Consider the following 6,790-nt stretch of genomic DNA (forward strand, 5'->3'; position numbering starts at 1 on the left):
CAGAAAAATTCGTTACTTTTTTTCAAGAAGGAGTAAATAAATTACTTCACAAATGCAACATCAAAACAAATGTATCAACATTTAAATCAAGACTTCACTCGATGTATTTACCTCGGGCCAAAACCTCGCAAATTACTAAAATTATTGGGACAATGAAAAATTCGAGAACTACGGGTATAGACAATACAAGAATGTATGATATTAAAAAATATGTTTCAATTTTGAGCCCTGTGATTACGCAACTTATCAACCTTATTTTGAGTACTGGTTTAATTCCAGAAGTGTTCAAGCACAGTATAGTGAGACCTATTTACAAAGGGGGAGATCATTCTAATGTAAATAATTATAGACCGATATCTTTATTGCCTGCGATCGAAAAAATATTAGAAAAATATGTGTGTATTAATTTGGATCAATATTTGGAGAAGTTCAATATTATTGATCCTTGTCAATTCGGATTTCAGAAAAAAAAAAGTTGCGACGATCTATTACAGAAATTCGCAGATTACATAAATAATGAATTGAATGGCTTACAGCACATCTTGGTTTTATTTATAGATTTTTCAAAAGAATTCGACACTTTATGTCACTCAAAATTATTAGAAATATTAGAGTCAATTGGGATAAGGGGAACACTGCATTCTTTTTTTCAAAATTATTTATCGGGGAGAAAAATGAGCGTCAAAATTAAAAACATTTTAAGTTCAGACAAGGAATATTTATCCGGAGTACCTCAGGGATCGATTTTAGGCCCAAAATTATACATAATTTATGTGTCATTTATAAAAAAATTGTTTCGAAATGTTAAAAAATTTATCTTTGCAGACGATACGGCACTTGTGATTTCGGGGAAAAATCCACTAGAAATGCAAGAAAAAATGCAAAACGATTTTAATAAACTTTTGAATTGGGCACATGATTTTGGTCTCATTATTAATACAAAAAAAAACAAAATGTTTGTATATCAAATCACCTCATGCTAAAAAATACATACTTCAAAATTTCATTGCCCATAATGTTGACTGTCTACATAATAAAATTCCACTACACTGTAACTGCGATATTATTCAATTTGAAAGTCAATATAAATATTTAGGAATATATATAGATGTAAATTTTAAATGGAGTTGTCAAATATCTAACCTTTGTGATCGATTGCGGACTTTAGTTAGTACTTTTTATAAGTTATCGTTTATTCTGCCTAAAAGTACACTCAGAATTATTTATTTTTCCTTGGTGGAGGCTATTCTAAGATATGGTATCAAAGCATGGGGTCACTCAACAATCACAAACATAAAAATGATACAGAGTTTACAGTGTTCCGTCGTTAAAAAAATAGTCTCTAATGATATTTACAAAATAAGGAGTAACAAATGTGTATTATATAAATCTATTAAGGCGCTGCCGGTTCGAGGAATTCTGTGGCTCTGTATCATTTTGGAACAAAGAAAAAGTGATGAATTCAAAAATTTATTGGAACATGGTTATAACACAAGATTTACACAAAATGAAGGTTTAGTGATTCCAAAGACAAGAAACAAATATGGGACAAGAACTTTAAAATATGTGGTTCCAGTTATGTTCAATTTGTTACCAAACAATCTGAGAAATGGCACTACCAAAAGTGACAAGGGCAAAATAATAGACTGGCTATTCGATCAGGAGTTTATATATTAAAAAATTGAATATTTGTAAATATAGATATATATAAAATAGAATTTATAACCAAGTAATATTTTCATGGATGTTTATGTGTGGATATGTATGTTCACATGTATGTATGTATGTGTATATATGTGTATATATGTATGTATGGATATGTATGTGTGCATGTACGGGTATAAATATGTATGGATATGGATGAGGATGATATATAGATATAGACTTACATATAGATATAGATATAGATATAGATATGGATATGTTAATAAATAATGTTTTTAATAAAATGCTTTGTGCCCATTGAATATGTAAACACTTATGTTTAAAATTTTGGTACTCCGGTTCTGTATTTATTTAATTTTTATCTTAAAATTATTCACTTGTTTTTTTTCCTTTTTTTTTTGCATCTTCTAAATATTTTTTTCTTTGAAAGCATCAATTACATGTACTTTTTTTTCGCTCCCTATATCTAAGTTAGTAGTAATTATTATTATAAAACCATGTAGGACTATCATATGATTAATTGTAAAGGATCTTTACCGACAAGCCATATTCATTGGCTTGGTGAGTCCTGTAAAAAAAAAAAAAAAATGTCAAAAATGTCTTAAAATAACTAAAATGTAATATTGTATGTACATAATAAATAAATAAAAATAAAAATCTTCTGAACATATCCTGTGGTCTTGTCTATTTCACTCTCTTTATGAATACTAAATTGAGTTTCTCGCTACTATCCATGGCCTTTTTATAAGTCCTATCGGATAAACAGATCTGATGGCTTCCAAAAAAAAGGTTCAAAGGTTTTAAAAGATGTTTAAATGATTTCAGTGAATTGATTTTGTCCAATCAATTAAATCACATACTACATAAAATTCTGAATTATATTCATTCAGCAAAATATGCCAAGACTACCTTATTACATAGAGCGCCTAGTGTAGTATGTGGTGGACAAGCTAGTGCAATATTCACTGTCCTTAGACTGGCACCTGAAACGTAAGACCGATTACCTTATTTTTAAATAAACATGCGATAAAAACACACTACATTTGGTGTATCAATCGGGTGTGGATGTAAGGATTATTAATTAATCTATGTTTTTGGGCAGTATAAAGAATACAGTTCTGGGTGTAAAATAGATCCAGAATAATAGACGAGTGTTTTCGACTCGATGACGACACTTAAGTTAATATTATGAAAAAGGAAATTGGGTGGAAAATTATTCACCTCATGGTATACTGGCTGGTGATTTGCTTAGTAAGCCTGAGGGTCTAAGGTTTGTTTATCTGCAAGTCAAATACTCATTGAATAAGTGACGCAGTCTTCTTTGTAATGTATTTATTCAGAAGAAAAAAAATAACAACTAGTTATTCCTAAGCTAAAACATATTAAATACAATAAGTAACGAACAAAAATAGTAATTCAGGTCATTTATGATGATATTATAGCTACCTTTATGGATATAACAAAAACGATCGCTATTCTACGAAACAGCGCGATAGACCCAGCATCATTAATTTCTTTCGGTAAATCAATGGACATCTTTAGTCCTTTGTTTGATTCAGATTATTCTGAGATGCCCTGAATCTTGTTTTTGGGATTCTGAAACTTCATCTGCGCACTTTCCCGTTGCGATTAAAGTAATTATAATTGAGAAAATGAAAGTGACCACTTTTATCTCAGGAAAACATGTTTTACAGAGGTTGGACATCAAACCACAGATACGTTTTTTGGTAGTTAGTGCCAATGTTACAATCATCGAGTTTTTCAATGACACTTCACCATATTGACATGCGACGTGAAGTCTATTGTGGTTATATTTTGAATTGAAAGAAGAAAGTTTCGCTTGAGTTTTTCGCCACATCACATTATGAAACAAATTATTTAAATTTTGATGTTGGTACGCGTGAAAGTAGGTACATTTGAAAAAGCGTAACGCATTTCCATTGTACAGGTAAATACAGCCTACGTGTGTAATAACATTATGTAATATTACAGAGAGATAATAACCAACCTAAGTTACCATTTTTTCTTTCTTTTTATTAATAATTTTGATACAAAGTATCATTCATAGTTCTTAGTTGAGTTTTTTTCTTATTTGTTTATTGATTAACGAACGCCTTTATCTAAATAACTATTTTCAGAACTGGTTATTAAAAAAACTTAATATTTATATTTATTTATTAATAAACACGGCACGTAGTAGCTTTTACTTTACAAAAAATATATATTGTGTAGAAATAAATACTTTAATACAGTAGATAAAAGAGGAAAAAAAAGCATAAAAAGTTTATATGTACATATTATATCACAACGGTTTTATTCAATGAAAACGCTAACATATTGTGTAAAAAATAAAAAGTCATTATAAGGAATAAAAAATAAATTAAAAAAAATATTAAAAGGAATATAAAAATTAAAAAGTACGTAAAATGTTTTATAATTTGTTTTTTGAAATATTTTAATTACTTTTTTAAAAAAAAGGACAGGTAGGTTTATCTATTAATCATAATTACATTGAACAAAAAAATTCAAAATTTGAAAATCTAAGTTGAGGAGAAAAAAATTTTTTTTTTAAAGTTAAAAATAAGAATCCAATTAACAAATAATATACGTTTATTAAAATATACAAAAACTAGAAAAAAGTAAAGAGAGAGCAATAAACATTTAAAAAATATACTCGTAGTATGGAATATTATGTAAGTAATGAAAATAAGAGACAAACATTAAACTTTGCAAGAAAAACGTTTTTTTATTAGGAAAGCATTTAAATAATACATTTTCCCCCCAAAACGCAAACTATATTTAATTTAAATATATCTATTTCTCAAAACACAAAATATTTTTCCTTCAAATATATTGTTATTTCATACAAAAAATAAACAAATACTTTACATTAAAACCCAATGATCAGTCTTACGCTTACTTTGGATATTATGAAATATTACAGTGTAAAAATATTATTTTTGTAAATAATTAACCAATAATGTCCGAACTTTTATTTTTTAATTTTTTTTCAAAAAGTGAAGTCCAAACTGTAAGGACCTTTTAGCGTCTTTTTATCCCAAAACACAATTTTAGCACGTTATATCAAATTTAAAAAAAAATAGCTCAAAGAATATATTTGTTTGATACAGTGTTATTAATGCCAGAAAAGTTAATTCTTGAACAGTTCCATTGTTCTTATTTAAAAATTAAGTAACAGTACAAATTAAAAGTTTTTTTTAATGTTTACAAAGAACATTGGCTTTTTGTGGATCCCAGTCAGATTATTTCTTTATATCCATTATAATTTCTTCTCATTTATTTTTTTTACCGGATTTTTGGTAGTAATAAAGTAATATTTCTTTTCATGTTCCCAACCGTGTCACCAGAAGTCAAAATCTGCTATTTATAAAATCTTCTAAGAGCAACTTTGGTTTTAATGCCCCAGTGTCCAGAATGTGTAGATTAGTCAATTCATCACACGACTTAGAATTTTTTGGGATAGTTATTCCGGCTTTTCGTAGATCTCTTCTCGACTAAACAGTGTGGGATAAAGTTGTATTGGCATGGTTTAGCTCAAAGTTTTTGGTCTTTCGTTTTTTTAAATATATTGCATACTATTATTGTTTTGCCCTTGTTTGTCTTTGCTAAATAGTTTTATGTTATTTTTGTTCAGTTTCTTGCATTTATGTTTCTTCATGTAACTGTTGTAATTGGCTTAGGCCGTATATATATAATAAATAAATAAATAAATATTAACTGAGATTAAATACATTTTTGAAAATGGGATTCATGTATAAAGTGCACCCGTGTTGGTAAGAAGAGCCGAAATTGACACATGCAAAAATAATTCCATATATGAAAATGAATTATTTTAGGTTTTGGAATTCAACCATAAACAAGTACCTACATAGGTACCTACTTAAATTCAATATTTGAAAAAAATATTTTTGGAATTCAATCATAAACAAGTACCTAGGTATATATTTATTAATCAAAAGTCTTTTTCCAAGATAATGGCAGGCAAGCCAACGTTCGGTCAGGACAACGTCTGTCGGGTCCGCTAGTTTCATATAAATTTAGACATAAAAATTGTGAGATCATCACAATACTCGTACATACTATATTAATTGACTGAATGAAAACAAGTGAAACAATTATTTGACTATAAAAACATTGAGTAATTCATTTGGTATGTTACCATTTTGAATAACAATCAAAATTTGTGAATGTAATTTATGAATAAGAATCCAGATTCACATGGTTAAAAAATTATATTACAGGTTAAAGGTTGAGGTCGTGACTAACTTATCATTAAAAATTCTTCATTCAAGAATACTTTGAATTTTGTTTAGATTCCAACATTGTAATTCTTCTTATGTTATTTTTTAATACATTTATATTTCTTTTCTTGATATTTAAATATTGTTTTTTCCTTTTTTTTTTATATAAACAAAACATAAATTCTTCAACAATGTTTGATTATGTCCAAATGCTTGCAGACTGGCTGGATTTCCTCCCTAGGGAGTTGTTCGTATTTAAATTTATTTCAACAGAGAGTGTGTAAAGTGGCTACTTAAACCAGCCAATGACAGGTCATAAGCCCTGTAAATGCCTAGACTTCCATATTACCTTCTCGAAAACTTCTTCCCTCTCTGTTGAAATAAATTTAAACATAAATTCTTCAGTCGTTTAATAATTCCTTGTTCTTCCTCATTTTGTATAAATAGGTTTTGTTTATACAAAAAAATGTTTTAGCTACTGATCTTGGATCGCCTTGCAGTGTTGCTCATGGGTGTGATATCCTACTGATACCACACCATACACATACGACTTGCATCAATATTGGTGCGGGTTTACCTACATAGATAGATGCAACAAAAACTAATATTGGAAAACATACAAAATACATTGTACTGTACTATTAGGGATAAAAGATAAATATTGTTTCTAATGTATACATTGTATGTTATATTATTATGCGCCATGTAAATGTTTATTGTAATTTTAAAAAGCCAAATAAAAAAAAACTGTTATTACTAAAACACATGTCTTGAAAATGCCACGAATATAATGAATCGGGCTGTGGTCCCGTGGCTAGTGTTGCGGACTTACGGATCAGAGGTCTGAGGTTCGAACCCCACTT

The sequence above is a fragment of the Micrasema longulum genome, unplaced genomic scaffold (genome assembly GCF_059751315.1).
Source record: "Micrasema longulum isolate JH-2025_06_02 unplaced genomic scaffold, ASM5975131v1 h1tg000546l, whole genome shotgun sequence".
Taxonomy (NCBI): domain Eukaryota; kingdom Metazoa; phylum Arthropoda; class Insecta; order Trichoptera; family Brachycentridae; genus Micrasema; species Micrasema longulum.